Source organism: Mirounga angustirostris, unplaced genomic scaffold, assembly GCF_029215605.1.
Source record: "Mirounga angustirostris isolate CCGP_5_RB_7025 unplaced genomic scaffold, mMirAng1.0.hap1 SCAF_12, whole genome shotgun sequence".
NCBI lineage: Eukaryota > Metazoa > Chordata > Mammalia > Carnivora > Phocidae > Mirounga > Mirounga angustirostris.
The window spans coordinates 43,293,519-43,320,180 of NW_026991720.1; the positions used below are offsets into that span (position 1 = coordinate 43,293,519).

The window sequence follows — 26,662 nt, forward strand, 5'->3', positions numbered from 1 at the left end:
AGTTGTCTGGCAGCATGAATCAAGAGCTTTTTAAATGTTTTAATTTTTGGCCCAATAATTTCACTTCTAGAAATCTATCCTAAGGAAATACTCAGGGATATATGATCAAAGATTTATGAACAAGGACATGCATTCCTATTGATAAAAATAAAACCATGCAAAAATACAAATGTTTGAAAATTGAGAATGTTTGAAAATGATACAATATGAAAAATTATTATAAATACATCAAAAATCAAGTTTTCCAAAACGTTATTACATATAATTGCTAAAGAAAAACTCAGCATTCAAAACTGTATATACAACATGAACTTAAATTTATTTTAAAAAAAAAAAGACAAGAAGGCAAGGCATTGGATCAATATGTGAATAAGGTGATAAAATTATGGATGATTTCATTTTCCTCCTTATACGTTTCTAATTTTTCCAAATTTGGTACAATGATTATTGTAAACTAAAAAATTATTTACATCAGCCTTATTTTAGCTTCTTAATTCTAATTGGCACCAACAAAATAAAAAGATACACTATACAAATGAAGACGCTTCTATGAATGTGAAAGAAATGCAAAAACAGGACAAGCTGACACAGAGAGCTCTTGACATAATTGTATCTCTTCAGACTGAATACTAATGCTGATAGCACTAATGGAATGAAACCAGAATGGCATGAATAATACATTACTTGCACCAATCGATGTTAGAATGTTACAAGCTGATGGAAAATAAATGCTCAGAGTAAAAACAGAGGAAGAAATTTCAAATGCAAGTACAGTATAACAATCCATCTAGTATCTCTACTGACCAGGGTATGGGAGAATTGTTGCAACTCTGCCAAAAGAATACAAAATCGATAACAACTGTTGCTTTTGCGCAGCCAAACTGTGTTCTGCCAATGATGTATCAGAGGAAAGACTATACAGATGAGGTAAATTATTGATTAATATACATGTGTTTTCATGTAACTATGTGTACCCATTAACAGAAGACTTATCATGATGCCAGGAAATGCAAAATTTTAACTGCAATTAGTATAAAATTATATGCTATATATTAAAACAAAGAACAGAAATAACACAGACATAAAGAAAGTTAATTGTAGCACACATTATCCATATTCCTAAGTCAAGGGTCTTCTAGCACAGAGCTCTGAAGGAAATAATGCAGTTTTCAGTCTCTAGGTAAAGTGGCTAGGTGATTGATGGAACATGCCTCAGGGAATACATAAGCCCCCTCTTATTCACATATATGTCAGTTCCTTTTCAACTGAGGGTCTGAATTATAGAGTAGATCAGTGCCTTAAGAGAGAGTGAAAACAAGAGGATACTACCAGGTAAAAGGCTCCTTAACTCTCAAATCCTACAGGGGAAATTCAAAGGACATCATGTTCCACATATGGTACAAATGGGGGAAAATATCTTGGAAAAAAGGAAAAGCATGTTTATTTAAAAACTTGCTTAGAGATGCCTATAGTAACTCTCTTATAGGCCAAATTAAAAATGATACTTTTATTTCAAATCATCCTCCATATTGAATAAAATACACAAATTTGATTTTCCAAGAGCATTTTCCTGCCAAATTCTTTCTTGTAAAACAAGAAAAGAAACAAAGCCATCTTAGCACTTTAATACTTTGGCATAACGACCAAAAAGAACACCCTGAATTTGATATTAGCGAGCTTTCCATGGACCCCCCCCCATCCGCCCATGTTTATCATGCAAGAAACAAGATTTATAAAATCACATCATAATGGAATTCTGCAAAATAAAGATTTTTTTAGAATAATTTAAGAAAACATTCCAGACACAAGTGATGGACAAACTAGAATGGGTTTCTTGGGGATATTATACAATATTTTTTCTTTGGGGATCTTAACAAGAACAAACGTAGCCCTAGGGGCTTTCTGGTTGACATAGTAGCTAGCAAATGGTACTTGATTTGCTCTTTTCTCATATTTCAATGTTAACCCTCTTGAACGCACACAAAAAGAGGCTCAGTTACAAAGCAGTGCAAAGTAAGAATATTTGTCAACTACCCACCGTACATCAGGAGTGATTTCTATTGAACATGTGGCCCTAACTCTGAACAAGAAAACCTGGGTACGGAGAGAGAGAGAGACCTTCAAAAATGATCTCCACCAAAATCCAGATCTATCCTTTGCTTTTATATAGGTTTAACTATGTGAAATTTTACTGGCTAAATGCTCTGGTCAGCTAAAACAACTAAAAATTAAGAAAGCTTCATGCTTTTAAATTTTGCTATTTGGCAAGTAAAATCACTCTCCTAAACAGCCACCATACAATTACTGTGTCAAAGGGAAATCAAAACGGAAATTATACAGTATTTGTAAAATCATGAAAATAATAAAGATAGGCACTTATTGGTCAACAATTTACCTTTCAGGTACTACGCTATGAAATCTACAGACAAAATTTAATTACATTTCTTAAACCTAAAAGGTAAGTTATTAATAGCCCCATTTTACAATAGAAGAAACTGAGGCTCAAGATCATGAGATAATAAGTGGCAAGATCCTAATAAAAGTCTTGCTGCCTCCTAAGTCTATATTTTTACCAAGCCCATCATCACTACACTTAAATGTGTATGTTGGCCAAGCTGTACTCAAAGACAAATACATAGCCTTAAATGCTTTCTGTGTTCTAAATAATAAAAATAAATGATGCAAACATTCAAGTAAAGAGTTTGAGAAAGGAACAATGGAAATCACAGTAGGCAGAAAAAGGAAAATTAAGAGATTCAGAGCATAATGAATTATTATCGATAAATAATCGTTCTGGTTGAATTTTTTTTTTAAATCCCAAGGCAAAAACTACCCCCCCCAAAAAAAGTGAGCAGGCGAGGACAACACTAAATTAGTAAAGAAAAGGAGATATAACAACAAATAAAGGTGTCGTTTTCTTTAAAAAGGAGAAATACACTTATGCCAATGTATTCCAAAGTGTGCTTCTAGTGTTCTATAGAAAGTTAATAGATGCTACACACACACACCCCCACACACACACACAAGCATTCAGTATCTAAATTTGGGAAATTCTGGGCTGAACAAAGTGAGAAATTATTTCCAGCATTTCTCCTCATCTTTAACACGATAAAGCTTATTGTTAATCTCCAATACTATTCCAATACTACTTTATTTGACAGGAGGATCATTTCACACCTTTAAAAAAATACTTCAGTATAGGGGCACCTGAGTGACTCAGTCAGTTAAGCATCAGAGTCTTGGTTTTAGCTCAGGTCGTGATCTCAGGATGGTGAGATGGAGCCCTGTGTCAGGCTCCATGCTCAGCAGGAAGTCAGCTTGAGATTCTTTCCCCCTCCTTCTCCCTCTCTGTGCCCCCCCAAAATAAATAAATAAATCTTAAAAAAATACTTCAGTATAGAAAAAATGTACAAAACATATTTACAAAGCTAGCCTAACACTCATTATCAAAAAATCTAACGTAGTGCAATAGAGAAAAATCAACTGAAAGCCACTATAATACCCTGTAGAGCCTAATTAAACAACTACGTGTAAGCCACAAGAAAACTACCATAGTTATTACAGATCTGTATATTAAGTATTATTCTCTGTTTTAACTCCCACTGAAAATGATGTCAAGGAAAACAAAGTTTTATCCTTTGTCAGTTGACATTGGGAGGACAAGAAAGGATTGCAGTTTTCCATCCTCAGATGGGTTTCATTTAGAAGAGAAATATGGACCCTATAAAACCAAGTCAATCATGTTCCTCAGTTTGAGGGAGTGGAGGGAGACAGAGGGAAGTAATTCTCTCATGATCTGCTTTAAAAATGCCATAAATACTCCCTCTACTTTGGGCTGCACTAAATTCTGGAAACCCATAAAACAGTGAGGTGTGAGAAAAGGATATGCAGTAATCCATTTTATCTGTATTGGAACTGTCAATAAGGGTGGATCTACCTTGGCAATAAAACACTTTTAAAAGCACAATAAAATATTTAAAACTATTTGAATTCAACATATTGACCCAAAGTAAGATAATATCCCATGCTGTCAAAAATCAGCAGTGCAAATATAACTGCAATCTATCCTAGTATTTACTTATGTATTTTGCACATGGTAGAATGACTGCACACCCTGCTTTTCCATGACAGTCTAGGCTTACACTTGCTATCCTGGTGCAACTATTAATTTTGCCCCTCTCTCCTCTCCAAAATGTCTAGTTTGGAGTATAACTACATAGTCACCCTAAGCTCAAACCATATAGTACCATTATCTTCCTAAAACCTCAGGTCAAGGGTTGGGGAGTGACCTGATATCAAACTTATATACATACCTGCATTCATATCATAGCTCTGCTAATTATGTGACCTGGGTGAGATCACTTCACCCTTCGGTCCTCAGTTTCTTCACACATAAAATAATAATAACTATTTCATGGTCGTATGAGGATTAAATAAGAAAATATGCTATGTTTAGCATAGTAGCTGGTATTCAGTAAGTGCTCTATAAATGCTAGCTATGGAAACTATAACAACCACCTCAGAGAGCCCCAAGTGTTTTCACACATAAAATGAGTATAATAATACCCAAATCCTGAGTGATATGAAAGATTATATTAGAAAACCCATGTAATGTGGCTGGCAGAGTGTCAGGTATACAATATGTGCTCAGTAAATGTGCATTTCCTTCATTTCCTTAAATCTACAAGGGCTGTAGTACTAATGACCCACTAGTACTTTGTGTTTCATTATATAAATACAAATTCTACACCTGGAAAAATAAAATACAAAAAAAAGAACAATAGCAAAATATGATAGCGTCTAGTAAATAAAACTTGAAAGCAACAAGAACTGAGGTTAATTGTCTCAGGTACAAAATTGCAAGGAGGGGCGCCTGGGTGGCTCAGTTGGTTAAGCGACTGCCTTCGGCTCAGGTCATAATCCTGGAGTCCCGGGATCGAGTCCCGCATCAGGCTCCCTGCTCGGCAGGGAGTCTGCTTCTCCCTCTGCCCCTCCCCCCTCTCATGTGCTCTCTCTCATTCTCTCTCTCTGAAATAAATAAATAAAATCTTTAAAAAAAAAAAAAGACAAAATTGCAAGGAGATTCAATATTCTAGAACCTTAGGAAGGTGCTTGCATTCTGGAGACATACGTAGTTAAAACTCTATTTTTTAACATTCCTTGTAGCCTTCCCCCAGCCACTCCACCCCAGCCCACCCCAGTCTACTCAGCCAAAAGTAGATCCATTTACCTCTAAGGACATATTTCAGTATTTCCTAACTGTGGAGAATCATGAAGAGTCTAAGATTTTACACTACATGCAAACTAACAAGTTAATCTGCCATCATTTCATAAATGTGTGCAGAAGACTCAAGACTCTTAACCAGAGCAGCGCCTGGGTGGCTCAGTTGGTTGGGTGTCTGCTTTCTGCAGTTCGTGATCTCAGGGTCCCGGGATCAAGCCCCGAGTCGGGCTCCCTGCTCAGCCGGGAGCCTGCTTCTCCCTCTCCCACTGCCCCTCCCCTTGCTCGTGCTCTCTCTCGCTTGCATCCTCTTTCTGTCTCTCTCTCAAATAAATAAAATCTTAAAAAAAAAAAAAAAAAAGACTCCTAACCAAAGGCAAAGGATTTTATTACTTAAAGTAACAGCAAAAGCCAGAATGTCAGCATCTGTGCTCGTTCCCCAAGCCCAAATTACCACGAGTGATACAAAAAAAGCCAAGGTGACATCTATACATGTGGTGGGCTGGGTTACAGCAGAAGAACCCAGAGCTCAGGGAACCTGAATCTCTTATAATGATCAGTAAGTTCACATGGAAGGAGTACTTATCTTTATTATATTACACAATAAATAACCTATGCCTTGTTCTGAAGGGAGCTACTATCTCTATCATCCAAGGCTATTCCTTGCTAAAAATATCCTTAAAAAGATAGTCCAGAGCAGGCAGTGCCTCTGATCACAAGACATGCAGAAACATGACACACTGTGCAGAATTGTCTCCCAACACCAACCAGGTACACATGGATTGTGCCTGCCCCTGGGTCCCAACACACAGTGTTCTGTGCTTAGATAAATTAGGGAAATATTAAACACAGGTTGTTTTGTGTTTTTTTTTTTTTTTAAGTTTCTTTAAAGCAGAACTTCTCAGAACCTAGCAATCCAATGTGGCTTAGTGAACCCCCAACAGGAAGATAGAATGCAGGTTTTAAAACTCATTTTTCACAAAACACCTATAAATATCTCCCAAAGGCATATTCCTTGGATCACAGTTTGGGAACTCTGGGGAGAGTTTATATCATGTGCTCAATATCATCATTCTCTCTTGTATAAGGTTAGCTAATATTTTCCCATTTATTTCCTAAAATCCCAAATCCACAGGGAAATGTTTACATAAAGAAATGCCTTTTAAAAGTATTAAAATATTGGAAGCAAAAAAACTGTAGAGTCCCTCTGTGCAAAAGAACCCTTAAAAATAATTGAGATAATATAAGTAAGTACTTAGCACTAGCTGGCACACAGTAAGTACTCAAAAAATAGCAGCAATTACGAGTATTAGCCATTTTATCATGGTGCATTTACAGAACCCTCTTTGTTATAACACACTGAATTCCTATTATAAGTAAGCTGGTGTGGCCGTAGTAACATCGGGTCATGACTAGTGATTTTTCCTTCTCTAATTCTACTACCGTACACTTTCCTACATGCAATGTTTCCATTCTCCTCATGCCAGTATTTTACTCCACAAACTGAACCTTATAAGCCTCTAGGTTTATTTTAGTCTAAATTTGATAAATGTTACTCAAAGCCAGTCTTCTTTTTTGTTTTCTTTTAATGTAAAAAATTAGATCCCCATTTATTTAGAAGAACTAATTCATAGTTTAAGTGTCTGTGCTTTCTTCGGTTTTTTTCTCTCTTAACAGGGTTGTCACTGAAAGGTCAAGCTGGATCTCATGAGCAAGTGACAAAGACATTGGCTTAGTTACCGGAAGCTCAGCACTAAAATAAAATACAGTGAGGCCTGCTTGGTACTTCATTAAGGCAGTGTCAAGTTGGCTTGTGTAGGTCCCAGAAGAGATTTCTAATCCCCTGCTTCTTCTAGCTCCCCTCATGACAGTACCTTTTCATGCTGAGCCTTTGGAGGAGGGGAGACCTGCCAGGCAAGCTGGCATCCATTTCTACAAGTCATCCATCACTTGGCCAGAACTTCTCCAATTATACCAGAATGGCGGATAACAAAATGACATGGAAATCAAAATAATCTAGTATTCTGTGTGTTTACAGTACGTTAGAATGTCCTTAAATAAAGGCTTTTCCTCCTCATTGCTCAGTTTCCTGTCTGTAAACTGGAATGTGATTTTCCCCCTTATTTCATAGTTTAGAGGAGAGATTAATGAACATTTGTAAAATATTAATTTTATACGAAATAAAGCATAAATGATATTTTGTTTTTCACAAAATATGATGGTGAATATCCACTTGCACATGTTACTCTCAGAGGGATCAAATCTCTAAGTCAAGTTATAAAAAGGAACTTCTATTACTGTGGCATTCTAGATCTTCCTTGAATGGCAGCTAAAGCTAAGTGAGAAATTAAATTTCCATTTCCAAAATAAAAAAAACAATCTTATATTTTATAGCCATTTATGTGAAGAAACTCCCAAATAAGAAATTTCATTAAAATGTGGCCTAATATTAAATTTTTTTACAAAACTGTGTTAAAATCTCTGCTTAAAACCGTATTACATGAACTATTTGTGGGTATTTCTAAATATGTGTTTCCAATATTTTAAACTTTTTGAGAAGTTAGTTCTGAGGAATTTTCTTACTAGTATAGTTCTCACACGCTACATAAAAAAAAAGTTGCCAGACATATTTCTGGACTTTGCACAAAATCACCAAGGAACCTTTAAAAACCATCCCTTGTCCCTTAAAATTCAGTGAATCTAGAGTGCGGCTCAGGAATCTGTATTTCTAAATATCCCCTCTAGGGGCACCTGGGTGGCACAGTCATTAAACATCTGCCTTGGGCTCAGGTCATGATCCCTTGGATCGAGCCCCGCATCGGGCTTCCTGCTTGGCGGGAAGCCTGATTCTCCCTCTCCCACTCCTCCTGCTTGTGTTCCTGCTCTCGCTCTCTCTCTCTCTGTGTCAAATAAATAAATGAAATATCTAAGTATCCCCTCTAGATCCAAACCTAGGCAAATTTTAAAACTACTGAAAGATTGCCATTGTACATTTCAAATAGCATCAAGCTGGAAGCAGAAAACTGCGCTTTGGAAAAGGGGTGGTTCTCTTCTTTATAATAACAGAGAGCAATCCTCTCTCTAGTCTTTTGAAGTGATAAGCCAAGGAGTTTCTTCTGTTCCTCCATATATAACCACTTTTTCTTCAAAAGAATTTTAAAACAAAAATAATACATATTCATGGTGTATGTGTGTAGTTTCTAGAGAAACGAAAGTCATCATCAGGTAAAGTCAAGTCAGAGGAAGACAGACCATTGCTGGACGCTGAAGCAAAAAAAATGCTACTGAGTAGCTGAAAAGTCAAAGAATGCACCTTCTAAGCCAAATCAAGAAATTAATTCTAAGTTTTGTAAACTTTTCGAACTTTATTTTATTTGCTTTAGTTCAAAAAGAAAGAAAAGTGGTCCTTTTAACCTTCCCACCAGAGAAAATACTGTGCAGAGATGTAATTTTAACCAAGTCGTGGCTGCCCCCTAGTGCCCACTTACCCCAATTACAAGATTTTTTAAGGGAGTCTTCACTAGTCATGAAAACTTCCTTTCAGCTTTGAAGTAAGAACACAAACAAAAGTTGGTTTCTAAATGTCCTGATATATTCATTCTTGTAAAGTGACTATCCCTAGCCCTTTAATTTATTTCCCAGGACATCTACAATTTTTGAAGTTTACCCGACTTTGAACGGTGTTGCTAAAATAATGCAAGATATTTCTATGCTTTTGTTTTCTGTTTGTATATTCTTCACACACCATATAGAAGAGCCCCTTAATCTTGGCCCCTGCTAACTACCAGAAGCAGGGTGTGCCCATGGGCCCTGAGTCTGAATGCCTCCCCTTCTGTGTTCCTACAGGCCCAGTAGCAGAGGCAGATGTTGTCTGCAATGGAGCCAGACCCACACTTGTGCTTTTGCAGCCAGTCTTCTACAACAGCCAGGCCTGCTAAATGGTCAGGCCCTCGGTGGGTGGCTTCCATAATCTCTCTAACCTGGCTACAGTTTCCTAATTTGCTGATCTCCCTGCCCCTGAATCAGCAAGTATCAGGATCCAGGCACTCATTGGGACCACTGCCCTAGCCTTTTGGGGAAGTGGCATTGGCTTGTGATGGGAGGGTCCTTGACTTGGGTCACCCCAACTTCTCTCCTAGTTAGGATTCCTTCAGGAATATTCATATGCCAGACATAATTCAAATAGGTGTGCTCGTATACAAACTGGATAGTTAGCATTTACTAATTATGTCTTTTTTTTTTTTTAGCTTACTTGCTCTTTTCTCTTTGCAGAAAGCCAAATACAATTTTATGCTTCTTTAAACTATACTGAACATAAGGTAGTCTTCTTTCAAAGTAGGAATTTAAGTAGGACAATCAAAAGTAATGGAAATTTGGTAGACAGAAAGCAAGGAAATTTGGGCATCTATTTTGCTACTTAACCAATACTTTAAAAATCATCAAATTTAAGGTATTATCACTATGTAATCACATTCTAGTGAAAAATATCACTCTCTCTAACAATGGCCAAAAGTTAGAATGAGAAGCTTAAAGTAAATCACCAACAGAAAGAAAAATCAGCTAATCTGCAAAAGTAAATATTTATTCTTTGTGGTACACATCAAATATACAGTGGTCTGCATCAGAATAATATTTATTCACAAAGTGAAATGAATTACTTACATGTTACTATGAAACAATATGCCACATTTTTTGAAAGGCAGAAACATACCTTACAATTGTTACTGAAATTAGCAGCTAGAGTAACTGTATTTATTATAAGCTATAGTAGCTATAACTATATATATTGACATGGAACATGTTAATGATTTATTTTTACAAGGAAAAATTAACTTTCTAAGCAACATGTACCTTATGACCCTATTTTTAAATATTTTTATTTTTATTTATATTTACACACACTACAACACATTCAAAATCTGAAAGGATATATACTAAACTGAAAATATGATTTCTTCCTGGGTGGTAGAATTAGGATAATTTTTCTTTTCATTTCCTTCTCTTACCTATATTTCCTGACAAAGAATTCTGATATGTAGTACTTGTGGCTTTTTTAAAAGCTTTTTTTTTTTAAAGAGAGTAAAATTATGCCATGCTAACTTTTATGGTTATCCTCAGCTACCACTATGTCCTTTCTTCAAGTTCAGTATTGCTGAGTAAATTAGAGAAAGTTTTTCTTGGTTGGGGCCTACACTTAGGATGGGGGAGCAGGATACTGTTTAAGGATCTCTATTGTTTGTTTTCATCATTTTTTGAGTCTGAAACTCCTCTGTCACCACAGTCCAGACTGACTAAGGAAAGACTAGAGTACATTTTGCAATAACTGGCTTTTGCTGCACTCTGCTGGAACATTCTCTGGTGTTCTGCACTAAATGATCAATAAAGAATGCTCAGGTCTTTGCTATATATATCTGGTTTAAAATGTCCTCATGGAGGTTTACGTATTTCTATGGATAAATGAGAATATTCCTTATCTAATAAAAGGGATATAGTTTACAAACATACACACCAAGGATCACCATGCTCACATATCAGTAAGTGGCTATACATGCAATAGTTGATTATGGTATGTTAGAGGTAACATTTTTAAGTGTTTATTTTGTACCCTCTAAGAGGTAAATCTTTTCTCAACTCTTCTAAACAAACTCAAAGATCTATCTTCAATCTTGTAAATTCTTTAGATGTACCTAACTGGACTCACATTATGTGGAATCATTTGTTACATTAAGAAGGAAAAAAAAAAAGAAAACCCTACCAAATTAAAGCACTTTTTCAGTTTGTTGGTAAATACTCAAATGACTTACACCTGCTTTGTCTACCTACCAATTTCCCTGTTTTTAGTCTTTTACCTCTTCCCCTAAAACGCACCTGCAGTCAACATTCAGCATGAAGCTCTTTCGGTGAAAAGTAAATCAATTTGTGTTGGCCCAAGATTCCACAAAACAGTGTCTAGAGAGGCCTTAGTAACACAGATGCAATGGAAAAGAACCGTGGCAGGCTTGTTTCAACAATCTTCTGAGGGCAGTAAGGAAAAACTTTCACCTTAGACCTGTCTTGGGAGTTGCAAACACAGATGTTGGCAAGAAACCCAGCATACACAAAATACTTCTCAATTTTTACCAATACCTGCTAAAATTATGTTTTGGCCTCTCTGCTTGGAAAGAAAAGTCTGGGATGACCCATCTTTTGACTTTATAATCTGCATAAATCTCTTGAAGAGGGTTCACAGGAAAAGTTTCCATGGAACATTTCTATTTTAAAAAAAAGAAGAAGACAAAGAAAAAGAAAGAAAGAAAGAAAGAAAGATAGAAAGAAAGAAAGAAAGAAAGAAAGAAAGAAAGAAAGAAAGAAAGAAAGAAAGAAAGAAAAGAGAGAGAAAGAAAGAAAGAAAGAGAGAGAGAGAGAGAGAAAGAAAGAAAGAAAGAAAGAAAGAAAGAAAGAAAGGAAGGAAGGAAGGAAGGAAGGAAGGAAGGAAGGAAGGAAGGAAGGAAGAAAGAAAGAAAGAAAGAAAGAAAGAAAGAAAGAAAGAAAGAAAGAAAGAAAGAAAGAAAGAAAGAAAGAAAGAAAGAAAAGAGGAAGAAAGAAAGGGGAAAAAGCAGCGGCCTCCACAGCATCATCTCCCTCTCTATGGATTTCTCTGCTGCACTCTCAAATGAGTGGGGAAATTCAGGAGTCCACAGGCCGCAAGACAGAAGTGTGGACGGGCCTCAGAGCGGATCCCTGCCCAAACCTTCCAATAGCATGGTCAAAAGCCGAGTGTATACTGGTGCCCCCAAGTGTCTGGTGCTGGGCCAGCAACAAACCTAGACCTCAGAGCCAAAACAACCAGGGTCTTGTTTTGCATAAATGACCTGCTGTTAAGATGATCCTGTGTTGTGGGAAAAAACACTGGCCTGACAAAGGTAAAGGAGCCCCACCAACTAAGCAGTTAGAAGGGCCAAACCCTGAACCAGCCCTCCAAATTCATTATCTCATAAAATCACTCAATGCCCCTAAAACAGAAAACCAGAGGAAACTGTGGCTCAGAGAGCTTTAATAATCTGCCCATGGTCACAAAGGTGGTTAACAGTGAAGTCAGGGTTGAAACCCAGGTCTGTTTCATCCCAAAATCTCTTTCAAGTCCACCAAACTGCCTCAGAGATTCCAGTTCTTGTCCCACCTCAAATACTTTTAAAGAGTCATTGACTCTTCAGGGCTTTTTAAAATTCTTTTGTGAAATGACATAACTGAACATAATTTCTAAAACTTTCTTAAACTCCCCAAATCCATTATTCTCGGGATCTGTTCATATCTTTCTTTGCCCACCTCTCAATTTTTTTTTTTTTGGATGTAACATAGGATGTAAATTCTCTAGGCTAAAAAAATCCAAATCCAAGGTAATCCTAAAAGCTTCAGATATCAGACAGTCTCTATTGCTGAGTATAGCTTGGAATTGTCACTAATGTTCTCTCTAAACCTGGTCATATTTACTGGTGTGTGCTGATTATCAAATAAAAGTAAGCCATATAAAACACCAAGTGCTATAAAAATATTTAGCATGGTCTCGGGAAATTCCAATCCCTAAAATTATTTATTATTTATTCACTACAAATTATCCCCCAAAAATTGTCTAACATATATGGAATCAAATAATGAAAGATGTTTTTGCCACAACCATCATTATGATCTAGTTTCACAGCATTTTATTACTGTATCATAATCACTGAGCATATTGATATAAGGTGACAATGACTCTATTTGGAAAACTTTTATATTTAAAAAGCAAATGTTTTAAATCTTTAAATAGAAATAAGCTACCCATTTCCATCAGTTGTTTGATCAATTGTTTGGCCTTAACCAAAGCATGGTTATTTCAAAAAGAAAGCAAGTAACACTTCTACAATCTATTTTCCTTAATAAAAGGTACATTTTATTTCATTATTGATGTACAATTTTAATTAAAACTCCAAGTCCACATTTTGCTTTTTAAATGACAGATATTTTCATTAGCTAACAAGAAGTTAGCCCATTGCCACAATCCTCCTGAAATAATGTGTGTGATGAAGAATAATTAAGGTAGCAAGGGCAAAAGGTTACTTAAGACTTTACTATGGTGTGAGCTTAAATTATAGGTTTTAAACAAGATGTAAGGACCAATGCGCATTTAAAAAAAAGTGCAATTTTAATGGAATGCAGAACAAATTAACTTTTTAACATTTAATAATACCCAATTGCATAATGGGATTTTGTAAGTGCTACAGGGAGCAGAAAATAAAAGTAACACTGCAAGGTATGCTTGTTAACTACTTCAAGCTAAAGGCATTATTGGCCTACTAAATGCTGTAGTAAATGGACACACTGTGACATGAAAGGCTGGATTCTGCCAACTGATTGGCATGTTTTGTTTGTTGTTTCTTTTTAAAAGAGAGGAAAAGATCAAAAACCTTCAAGGAATTTTGTTAGCATGTTCTCAGAATTTCTTCTCAATACTTCCCTAGGCTGGGAAAAGTTTCTCCTGCAGGGTTACCTTCTCCCCTATCAAGTCAACCAGAAAGGTGGCTACAAGATCCTTTTAAACCCAGCTCTCTCCACAGGGGCAGAGCCACCATAGCATTCTGGTCCTGGACCTAGGGAGCCTGCAATTCAAACTGTGCCTCTTGCCTGTAAAGCAATAACCACAGGGCATGGGGCCAGCCTTTGTTTTCATCCGATTAATTGAGCGAAAATGGTTTCAACTGTGAAAAGTCCCCCATGACCTAGCTCCAAAGCTTGACAAAAGAGGAATGGAGTATGTGCCCAAGCTTCAGAACTGAATTTCAACAAGTCACTGTGCCACACCGGCCACACACCCTGTCTCCCAAAGGAGCAGGTCAGTGACATGGTCAGTTCCTATTCCTCATAATTAGGGGTGAAAATACATCCATCATCCTTCTGCTGACCACATTTGTAATCAAAACCTGCTTAAGTACCAGAGGAACCAAAACCATGTAACTTTCAAGAGCACTAAGAGCTAATCTTAAGTTTCCTCCAAAGATGTCAGGGACTACATTCATTTATTCACTCTATAAACTCTGGGTTACCTTCCATAGGCCAGGCAATGTGCTTGACAGAGTGAACAAGACAGATGTGGTCCCTGTCTCTATAGGACCTAGAACCTAGCAGTTGCACACTGCCGTAGATAGTCTCGGTCAACTGAGCTTCACTCAAAGAGTGGAAGAGGTCAGTTTCCTAAAAAGGAAAGTGCCCAAACTCAAACAGTGAACACAGGTCAGCAGAAACACTATTTCCACCTATCTTCATTATATGCTGTCTTTTCTGTGCTTTAATCCTTTGGTGAAGCTCCTAAAGAATTTGGCTGAATGGAAGATTGGCCATTAGAAAGAGAAAATACTAAGACCTTTTCTAAAGGTTGACAGTGAAAACCCATTCTGATCAGCCAGAAAATCTCCTTTCTTATAGTCAGGCATATACTAAAACATTCTTAATCCCCACCTCTTTGACTGACTCTGCTAAACAGTTATGGAAACATTTGCCTTAGAGCCTGAATAAAACTTCAGGATCCTTCTCAAGTCAGCATTTTAGGCAGCCACCACCAACTGTTCAGAATTGGCATAGGAGATGAAAATTAGTTGCTAGTGCAATCTTAGACTGCTTTAAAAGAAAGAGTTTCTATACCCAATAGAAGGTTGAACTAGATGACTAAGGTCAATTGCAATGCCATAAATATAGGAATATGAAATTCTAAAAATGGGAAGTATCCAACTTGAATTAATTACAACATTCCAAAAGTGTGTTTATTGGTAGGGTATTTAAACTCATAGAAGGAATTTCCCCAATGAGACAATACTATAAATTATGTTAATGTCACAAAACAGTCCTCAAAAGACTCTTTTAGCCCATTATGTGCCAAAATGGAACTGAACCAGTATACATTTGAAATGAAAAACTAACAGAAAATAAGAGACTTATGGGGGGTTAGTATACTACTCACAATAAAAGTTTAAGATGGCGCTGTGGACTAGACTCAAGAGCTAACAACTACTTAAGCTGTTAAAATGTTGTGTCTATTACAGCTGTTGGGATGCATATCTTATTGCCCAACTAGACTAGAAACCACTTGAGGAGAGTAACCATTTCTAACACATCTTGTATCCATTCCTAACTTCCTCCCCCTTCAGTGTCCCTGATAAATATTAAGTGTAGATAAATGACAGAATTTCCTAGTAGGAAACCTAGGATTATCAGGGAAGCAGACACCCCTACTCTTTTCTATACACCGGGAAGAAAAAAGGAACAATGAGGCAGCCGTGTCACTTTTTTGCTCACTAAAGGTAGACATTTGGCTACCTTTTCCACTGCCTCCATGTGACTTGGTATGGCCATTTATACCTGTAAGATGCTGATAAGCTATGGATTTAGAATAACATGGAAAAGTCCCCTAGACTGTCAACTCCATAATGGTGGGGACCATGACTGTCTTATGAACCACTAAGGACTTGATGACTATCTCAGTGACTTGGCACATAGTAGGTACTCAATATTTGTTGAATGAATGAAGGACTATAGTGTTTAGGCAATAGTTTTTAACAGGCCCCTGGAATTGGTACTGTATAGCATTTTGAACCCTAAAATGTACATAAATTCTCAGTCTATCATTTATTTTTCTAATTTTTATAAATGTGGGTAAAAGAACAATTTCCCTTTCTTTTTAATGTGATAAATATGAAGAAAAAAAAAGAAAGCAGCACACACTTGATAAATGGTAACTGACCCTTGGGCATAGTGTCGGGAGACACCACCAGTGAGGGAGGCTACCAAGCAGAAGGCAGGACTCACATGGAGAGGGCCGCTAGACAAACACCATTGGGGAATACAGGCCCAGTGTAGCTAGGACTTCTGATTTTTCAAGAGGAACCAGGAGTCAAATTTTTCAAAGTAAAATCTTTTAGTTTTTAATTTTGGCAACTAATACACATTTTAATAAACTGCATTAGCCAATTCTGTTTTCTGATCAAGAAGATGAAAATGATTTATTCCTTTGCTGTAACTAAAGGCAAAAGAGAGAGAAAAATGGGAGAGAGCTCTCCACTTCCTTGTAAGTGTTTAAGCAAAACTACAAAGGATCTCAAAGGCCCTTTCTAAGTTGGAAAAAACTACTAAATAGGGCAATAGTTTTCGAACGTTTAAAGAACTGAAATCCTAAGTGAAGCCCAATACCTAAAAGAAATAAAACTGAGGTCTACCAGTTGTACCTTCCACCCTTTATTCGATGGCACAGGGCATGCCAGTGAGGCCCTAGGGTTCCACTGCTGCCATTTTGGAAAACCAATGACTGTGGTGGTGGGCTTCTTGGAATGAGAGGAAAGGAGACAAAGTCTAAGGCAAATCCAAGAAGGGGATGGACTTAAGAGTCACAATCCAAAGTAAAAATATATTTTGTAAAATGTTCCATTATAAAGTGCTATGGGTAAGAGCCAAAGGCAGGAAGAAACCTGGTAAGCTAGGAAATGCAGTTTTTCCCATATTCCTTGAGTTCAGAAAGCACATGTAAAAGAAGATGCCACAACAAGGCCCAGAGACAAACTATATAAAACCACTGAGAAACTGAGACTCTGAATGGGGGTCCTATGCTTTAAGTACCACATCCAACATTAGACATGAAAGAGGAATTAGCTCATCCAAAATGTTGACAAAGATTAGGACCAAGGCCTAACCACACTACAAACGCACACACACACTACAACTAGTAGGACACTATTTTCATCTATAAAACCGGCAGAGTTCTTGTTTTTTTAATGATAATTCCCAACGTCAACAGAGAAGCCAAGAAGTGGACTTTCTCATGTGCTCCTGGGGGGAGGGACAGTAAATTGATACAACCTTTCTCAGGGGAAACATGTATTAGAAGCCTTTACAAATACACATGGACCTTGGTCCAACAATTCCACATGTGGAAATCTATGCTGAGGAAATGGTCATGAATGGACCAAGTTTTACCTCCAAAGATATTTACTGCAGCATTATTTGTAGAAATAAGATCTTCAAAGCAACCAAATTATCCAACACTAAAAAACTGGGTAAGCTGATTTTGACATAGCCATTATGTAGCATTAAATAAGATGTTATAATGCTATTTATAATGACATGAAAACTATTCTTGAGATAAAATCAAAAAACAGGACTATAAGCACATCCTTTATATAACTATCCCAATTTTTAAAATAATGCATGTATACACACAGAAAAAGAGAAAGAAGAATTTCACAAGGAATTACATTCATTTTAATTTTTGTGTTTTGCATTTGTCTGAATTTTGCAAATTTTCCACATGATAGTATTTAATGCAATCTTACCTTTTGTTCAAAAGGTACATAAAATGAAATTATTTGATTGTTTTATTTTTTTATTTCTGATTGTTTTAAAAGAGACTTTTGTAAAAATTTTGTTTGTAGATATAATTTAAAGTCATTCCACTATAAAATCCAATCAAAAGTCAATCATTGCTTGCCCCTTTTCAATCATTTTCCCTTTTCTCTCCATCTCTCCTAACAAACAGAGCCATTTGTAGGCCTGAAGAAGTCAGATAAATTCCTACTAATTGATCTAAATCCCAAAATAAGGGAAGACTGCAGGGGCACTCATGTGCTGCCTCCTTCTCAGTCCACTCTGAGAAGTTGGGTTTGGTTTGGTTTGGTTTGGATTTTAATTCACTGTAAGCAAGGGGCCAGTGGCCAGCCCCTGTCTTTATCTATTTGTGACAGTATTCTATATGTGTTTCCATATGCAACACTTTGCTCTCTTCAATTGGACTGGGCGGTCTTCTAGCACAGGACTATGTAGACACATTCTTTTGCAGTTTCCCTCTAAGGTGCTCTGCAAATAGTGATCCTGACATACCTACTAGGGAAGATACCGTTAAGGAAAAATTAAAACTCCCCTTGCACATTCTATGCTGCTGGTGGCACTATCTACTCACAAAATTAGCAATTACCTGGTCATTTAGATTAAATCCTTAAAAATGTGCCTATTCTTTGAGCTAGTAATTACTCTAATGGAAGTCTATCCTAAGAAAACAAATTTTTATTTAGAAAAAAAAAGGAATTCAAAACAAAAAATTAAACTCAACCTAAGTCTTACTAAGGGAATGACTAACTAAATCATCATTCACGGTCCCAGTGGACTCTCCATCTTGACAAAGCTGAAAGTTTTAATGGCTGACAGTAGAGGTGAGCCTGTAAGATTTCTCAGGCACGAAGAGTTGTAGGAATGCCTGATTCTCCATCCCTTTACTGTTGAAACATATTGTATCTGGACCTGTACTTGTTTGGAGGCTAAAGGAACTATCATTTAGCTCATAACCTAGTCTTGACTATGAGCAGTCCAGAAGAACTAATTCATAGTAAAAAATAAACTGACTCTTTTTCTAGGTCCTAGGTATCCAATTATTTCCTAACAGCCCCTATTAAACTATATCAAACATTGCAGCCATCAGCTTTATGGAAAATAATTTACTTTACAGAAAATAATTTTTATTTTAAGAAGAAAAGCCAAAATCAAGGAGATGCTATCAAACTAGAAATTAAAATTTGGAAAAATGAAGTACCTCATCAGAATCTGTGATTCAGGCTCATGAAAAACACATTTAAAAAAGAACTGTAGGGGCGCCTCGGTGGCTCAGTCATTAAGCATCTGTCTTCGGCTCAGGTCATGATCCCAGGGTTCTGGGATCGAGCCCCGCATTGGGCTCCCTGCTCGGCGGGAAGCCTGCTTCTCCCTCTCCCGCTCCCCCTGCTTGTGTTCCCTCTCTCGCTGTGTCTCTCTCTGTCAAATAAATAAATAAAATCTTAAAAAAAAAAAAAAAAGAACTGTAAACCTAATTGGAATGTAAAAAATAATTTACCTCAAATGACATACAGCATAAACCTTTCAAACACTTGTAACTTAACACCCAAAAGATGATAGAGCCTATTCTTGTTCCAAGATGATAATTGCTTTTTAAGTACAAAGAGATCATAAAAATTCCAGTGACAAAACAGAATCCTGAAACAATTCAAATCACAGCAAAGGAGGATTAGGAGCATTGCCCATTGTACCTGCAATGACTGCTCAACTCCAGGAGTAGGAATGATAAACATAGGTCTAAATATGTAAGTTGTAAAGTGCATATCTCATTAGCAAAATAATATCCTGGTCCCAGAGGAAATTTTTGGCAGAGACATAGGCATGCCTTCAGAAGCTCCCTGAAGAAATGCCAACTACCTCTGGGGCAAGACCACTGAGTTCGAGAAATAGTATGTTGAGCCCTACTATGTACCACACCAGGCTCTGTGCTAGGCAATGGGGCCCAAGAGTGAACAACATTAGATCTGGTAGTTACTTTTATCCTGGAAACAGACTAAAAACAGATGGAAAATCCACTTCAACTGAAATGTACAGTACTTATCTGCTAAATAAGTAAGAAAAATGACATGGAAGCATGGCTACAAATTTTTTCTAACATGATGGGTCCTAGTACAAAAACTACACTAAAATAATCTGTTGTTGAGTTATTATAGCTCCTATTAGTCATTGTTAATATCAATTAAAATGATTTTCATCTGATAATACATTTTAATTTAAAAATTATATATGATGCATCTGCTCATATCTCATAGCAATGCTGTATCTTTTTGAATATTTATCATCTTTAATGGCAAAAGACTAGACTAAAAGGTAATGTTTGTCTACCTTTAAATTATCATCACTATAAGAAGGTCATGCTCCTTGAGGTTAGCAACCATATCATAAACACCTTTATATACCTCTTCCAATCACAAAGAAACTCATACATAGTAGTTGCTCAATAAATATTTGAGCGAGTAAACTACTAAATGGAATCTTTTAATCCCTGAATTTCAATGATCAAATATCCTATTCTTTCTTAAGTTTTTTTTTTAACTATTTCCAAATATTTTGACACGCCACATTAAACATTTGTAGTCTGGAGAACACTTTTAAGACTTAAGAATCACCACAAAATACATTTCCTAGGCTGAATCTAAAGGAGTTATATTAAGCACACATATAAGTTTATATGAAAAGCAGTAAGAAATATTCCATTTTTGTGTTGTTTCTTGAAATCTGATCAAAATACAAGTTTAAATTTAAACGTATAGGAAAAAAGAATAAATTGACTTATTTCAAGAAGACAGTTTTGCAAAGTTGTAAAACCGGTTCCATAGAACCTAAGATTTCATCTCTCGTTAAGGAACCTAACAAGGTTTGTGGACAAGCAACAGTGTTGAAACCTTGTCAAGAAATATCTTAAATATTAAAAAACTATGTCAACCCTTGTTCTGTTCATGACTAAACTTGATACAATCAAGAAAAATTAGTTTCGGATGTGGGATACTTCAGGGATTTGAAGTAGTTTGCTAAATAGGAAGCTAAATCCAATTACTTTTCTGTAGATTCGGCATCTTCAACTGAAAACCAATATTCCAATTAACATTAGACAAATATCCAAGCTTATCCACATGTTCCAGGCATCCTTTTTGGCTAACAAGTAGACTCCACTTCTGTATTTAATTATTCCCTTATGTATACATAGGGCCTGCATTATACTTGAGGTATATAAGGCAAAAAAGGGGGGGGCGGATTTTAAACTCTTCTGTGGTTCACTTCTATATATGCACAACCCAAATTTAACCTCCTATATAATTTTATCTTCTTTTCTAAATTAAAAATGTGCCAACACAAGTCTTCTTTTAAATATGAGATGTTTTGAACTACCTAAATGGTACAAATGTCAAAAGCACTCTCTGTACCACTTCACTCTACTCAAAAATTACAAACAGACAAACAAAACATAGCTTCAACATCAAATATTGCCTTTAGCTTGCCTGAAGCTTAAAAGCAATTCAGATATTCTGAGCCAGATTATTTATGTACCTGGCTCCCTTACTTCAAGGGAAATTTCTGAAGTAAGAGTAGCTTCAAGGAGAAAAGATTCAGTTCATTATCAATCAGTAGAAACTCTTCATAAATGGAAGAAGAAATTCTCAAGAGTGGGAAACTTGGTTAGCATAGAATATATACCTGTGGCTCTAGAGTGATACAATGTATTTCATCTTTTGTCGACTACACGAAATGTCAAATTTTATATTAATGCTATGTTACCAAAGAACACAATTTTTTCTGACTAGAACTTTACAGCAAGCAATGTTTATTTATTAAGAACCAGCAAAGACTATCATTATGGCAGTAGTGAAGTATCACACCAGGTCTAACTTAGGAAATTGCTTTCAGTTTATTTTCTAAGAGTGAAAACTTTGTAACAAACTACAAGAATGTGTGTCTGTATGCAGATGTGTGTGCAAGTATGTACATTCAGTAAAATATCAGCTATCTAGACCTTGGTAATGTCATCCATCCAAAACAATAATAAGAACTGTGAGAGAGCCTGGCTGGCTCAGTTGGTAGAGCATGTGACTCTTGATCTCGAGGTTGTAAGTTTGAGCCCCATGTTGGATATAGAGATTATTTAAGCAAAATCTTTAAAAAAAAAAAAAAGAATTATGAGGGATTAGTGGAGATAGTAAGAGGAGAATATGCCTGAACTCCCAAAATAGATTCACAAGTAAAACCCATGTCCTAAAACAAATACACATAAAGCACCAACAAGTTTAGGCCTCTGCTTAGCACTCACTCTTCGTAATACATATATTAAACAAACCTAGTAACCTCTTTGCTAAACCTCTAGAACCAGTAAATTAGGAATCAGCATGGCTATTACAAATCAGGAAAAGAAAGAAACAGAAAATAGTACCCCAAAATCCAACAGAAAGAAAGAAGTCAGATTATATTTTATTTTAAGGTAGGTAAAAGAATTTTAAATAGTATTTTTGTCTAGACCATTCGCTACAGGGATGAGGAACACTTAATGGGCTTTATATGTGGAGGACCACCAGACTCAGGCTTCAGACCTGTTTTCTGTTCTATCCTCAATGCTTCCCAATGAGTCATGACCTATCAGTGGTATGTGCAATCAAATAAATGGGTTATGAACATGGTTTTTTGTATGAGGAGGTGGGATATCCTAGTTGAAATATATATTCATTGAATATGGAAATAGGTAGAGACTATCTCTGGTTAATTTTTATCGCCCATCCCCTCACAGAGCCTAACACAGGATTTTAAACATGAGTAAACACCAAAATGTCCCACAAGGGAATATATGAATCATATGGAAATCATCTGGACAGAGCACGTCAAGAGAGAAGAACAGCAGGTCAGATGGTACACATCAACATTTAAGGTAGGAGAAGGAAAAGTAGCCTATGAAGACAGCAAAGAAAAACCAGTTATAAGAATGGCTATACATTAAGATAGCCTGGGAAGCTTTCAAAAAAGTAAGATAGGCTGACAAAGTTAAACATGGTAGAGGGGCGCCTGGGTGGCTCACTCGGTTGAGCACCTGACTGGTGATTTCAGCTCAGGTCATGATCTCAGGAGAATATGCCTGAGATCAAGCCCCAGGTGGGGCTCCACACTCAGCAGGGAGTCTACTTGGGATTCTCTCTTTCCCTCTCCCTCTGCCCCTCCCCCCGCTCACACAAGCACTCTCGCTCTCCCTCTAAAATAAATAAATAAATCTTTAAAAAAAAAAAAAAAAGCATGGTAGAAAGACTGTGTGATATTATAACCAAAAAAATATTTAATGGATTTGGCAATCAGAAGGTCAGAGGCAACAGCGGCAGGGCAAAACCACGTCATCCAAAGTGATCTACAGAGTCAGTGTATTCTCTCTCATAACACTGGACTTGGCTATGGATTCCTGGATATGACACCAATAGCACACGTAACGAAAGCAAAAATAGACAAGTGGGACTACATCAAACGAAAAAGCTTCTGCACACCAAAGAAAATAATCAACAGAGTGAAAGGCAACCTACGGGATGGAAAAAAAATTCACATATTATACAAAATATATAAGAACTCCTACAATCTGATCATAAACATCTATTAGGAGGGCCATTATCAAAAGAGAAAAAAATTAATGTTGGCAAGGATGTAGAGAAATTGGAATACTTGTACACTATTCATTGGATGAAAAAATGGTACAGCCACTATGGAAAACAGTATGGAGGTTCCTCAAAAGATTTAAAATAAAACTACAATATGATCCAGCAGTCCCACTTCTGAGTATTTATCCAAAAAACCGGAAATCATTATTTCAAAGAGATTTCTGCACTCCCATTTTCATTGCAGCATTATTCACCGTAGCCAAGATATGAAAACAATCTAAATGTCTGTGAAGAGATACATGGATTAAAAAACTGTGGTATATGTATATACAATGTAATATTATTCAGCCATAAAAAAGAAGGAAATTCTTCCATTTGTGACAACATGGATGAACTTTGAGAACATTATGCTAAGTGAAGTAAACCAATCACAGAAGAACAGTACTTCATGATTTCACTTATATGAGACATCTAAAGTAATCAAACTCATAGAAGCAGAAAGTAGAATGGTAGTTGCCAAGAGTAGAAGCAGGGTGGGGTGGGAAAGGAGAGGTCCTATGCAGTGGGTAAAGAGTTTCAGTCATGCAAAATGAAAAAGTTCTAGAGAAAAAAAAGAAAAAGAAAAAGTTCTAGAGATATGCTATATAACAATGTGCATACTGTCAATAAAACTATACTGTAAGCTTAAAAATTTGTTAATAGAGTCCATATATGGGGTTTTTTAACACAGTAAAAAAAGTGGACAGATAAATGAAATGGAAAATGAGAGAATAGAGAAAATAAAAGTAGATAGTTTCCGATGAGACAAATGTGCAGAGGGAGAAAAGAAAGAATGGATTACATGTAGAAGAGAAATACAAAGAAAAGTTGCAAGAGGCAGGTCTGTGACAGGATAAACTTCAGCATGTTTATAGGCTATAGGGAAGGAACAGAGAGGGAGAGATCAAAAATATAACAGCCAGAATAAATGATGAATAAGTTATTATTCCAGAAAATAGTGGAAAATCAAAAGGGTCAAGTGAAGAACTGATCTTGAAGAAGAGGAAGAAACCCTCACGTGCTGTTGATGGGAATATAAAATGATACAACACTGAGGAAAAAGTATACCATAAAAAGTTAAACATAAATTTACCACATAACCCTGCAATTCTACTCCCAATAATCTACCAATAATAATCCCAATAAAAACAAAACATATGTCCACATAAAGACATGCAATAAATGTTCACAGGAGCATTATTCATTTATTGGTCAAAACTGAAAACAATCCACATATCTATCAACTGATAAAAACAAAATGTAGTGGGGGTGCCTGGGTGGCTCAGTCGTTAAGCATCTGCCTTCGGCTAAGGTCAGGATCCCAGGGTCTTGGGATTGAGCCCCACATCGGGCTCCCTGCTCAGCAGGAAGCCTACTTCTCCCTCTCCCTCTCCCCCTGCTTGTGTTCCCTCTCTCGCTGTCTCTCTCTGTCAAATAAATAAATAAAATCTTTTAAAAAAAAATGTAGTGTATTCATACAGTGGAATACTATTCAACAATAAAAAAGAACAAACTGCTGACACATTCTACAATATGGATGAACCTCAACAACATTATGTTAGGTAATAGAACTCAGATCCAAAAGAATACTTATTGTACAATTCTAACTATATTAAATATCCAGAAAAGGCCAACTTAGACAAGAAATAGATTCGTAGTTTCTTGGCGTTAGGGGTAGAAGAGGGGATTAAGTGTAAATGGGCACAAGGGAGCTTTTGAGGATAATGGTAATGTTCTAAAACTGTATTGTAGTGATGTTTGCACAACTCAATAAATACACTAAAATTCATTACATGGTACATTACCAATGGATGAATTTTGCAGTATGCAAATTATACACCAGTAAAGTGTTGTTGTTGTTGTTGTTGTTTTTAAGAAAATAGGCTAACTTGACTGGCATGTATGTTTTGCAGAAGTGGGACTTAAAATTAGAAGGAGTTGTGTCCCATTCTTCAGAGATCTTTGAATGCCAGAGAGAGAAGTCTCAAACAGATAGACAAAGGAGATCCCCTGAAGGTCTCAGAATGGGATAGGATAAAAACAAATAAAAAATACAGATAATTACATTCGGAAGATTAGTCTTATCTAATGTGTCAGATAAGAAGCTGACACATTAGATCATAAAGACCAGGAATTGTGGACTCCTTGAGTCCATGGCCTCAACTAGCAAGAGCTGATCCTCTTACATATTTTCACCTTGAATCACAAAGGTGGGCTAAAAGAAAGATGGCCCATGAAAATCTATCAGTTCCATGGGAAAAATGTCTCCAAGAATATGGCCTTTGAGCCCATCATTCCAACTGAGAAATCAACTAAACATGCAAATTAAGCACTGGCTAGAAGCCAGTCCTAGATGGGGTAGAGGGAGGCAAAGAATCAATATTTGGGTGGGAAGGGTGGTTGGATTTTCCTGAAATCCAATATCCTGCTATAAGAGATTTAGAAATCATATAAAAGGAAACTTAAAAACAACAATATAGGGTGGTCCATCAGGGAAAATAGTGATTTTCTGATTTTACTGATTTTACTGCAAAACATTCCACTAATGATTCCCAAGTACAGTGACAATACATCTAAATCCATTTTAAGTCCAATGTTCCTTCTGCCTCAGGAGCCATGGAGGGGCAGCAGCCATAGCTCTGCGCTACCCTACGGCCATGGGCCTCAACAAGGGCCACAAGGTGACTAAGAACATGAGCAAGCAGCAGCTGGTGCCTCACTGAGCACACCAAGTTCCAAGCTCGTGTGGGACATGATCTGAGAGGTGTACGACTTCACCCCATAGGAGCAGTGTGCCATGGGGTTGGCTCAAGGTCTCCAAGGACAAGTGCACCCTAAGTTCATCAAGAAAAAAGTGGGGACACACATCTGTGCCAAGAGGAAGAGAGAGGAGATGAGCAATGTCCTGACAGTCATGAGGAAAGCAGCAACCAAGAAGGACTGAACTCTTCCCCTCTGTATGTAATTAAGCTTTTTTGGAACTTGATAAAAATAAAAAATAAAAATAAAGTCCAATGTTCAAAATTCATTTCTTTTAATTAGATTAAATCACTTTTATCTATTACTACCTTGTTCCTGAATACACAGTTGAGTCTCACAAAATACCTTTTTAAAAATATATCACCTCAATTTATCTTTGGTTACATTTCATACTTTCAAACAACACTCAGGGCACTATTAGCCCTCTGGATATAAATATACAGGGAAACATAACAGTATTTATATAACTACTTAGCTGTTCATAGATAATCCCTTAAAGATCATACATCTTTTTATTTTGTTAAGTAATATCATAAAATAATCTCTTTAGCTTTGTTTTCCTTAACCGAGAGAAAGAAAGAAAGTGGGGGAAGGGAAGGAAGGTAAAGAGGAGGGTTATGAGGATGGTGATCATTGTTAATTCACAATTCAAACCATT

At 36.6% G+C, this 26,662-nt stretch overlaps 1 protein-coding gene and 1 pseudogene across 12 annotated transcripts in view; one reads left to right on the forward strand and one right to left on the reverse strand.

The window, feature by feature from the left end:
* BBS9 (Bardet-Biedl syndrome 9) overlaps window positions 1-26,662 on the reverse strand; it is a 452,171-nt gene that overhangs the window by 176,806 nt on the left and 248,703 nt on the right. The gene's annotated exons all lie outside the window — the stretch shown is intronic.
* Window positions 811-26,188, forward strand: LOC123836047 (large ribosomal subunit protein eL36-like; annotated as a pseudogene).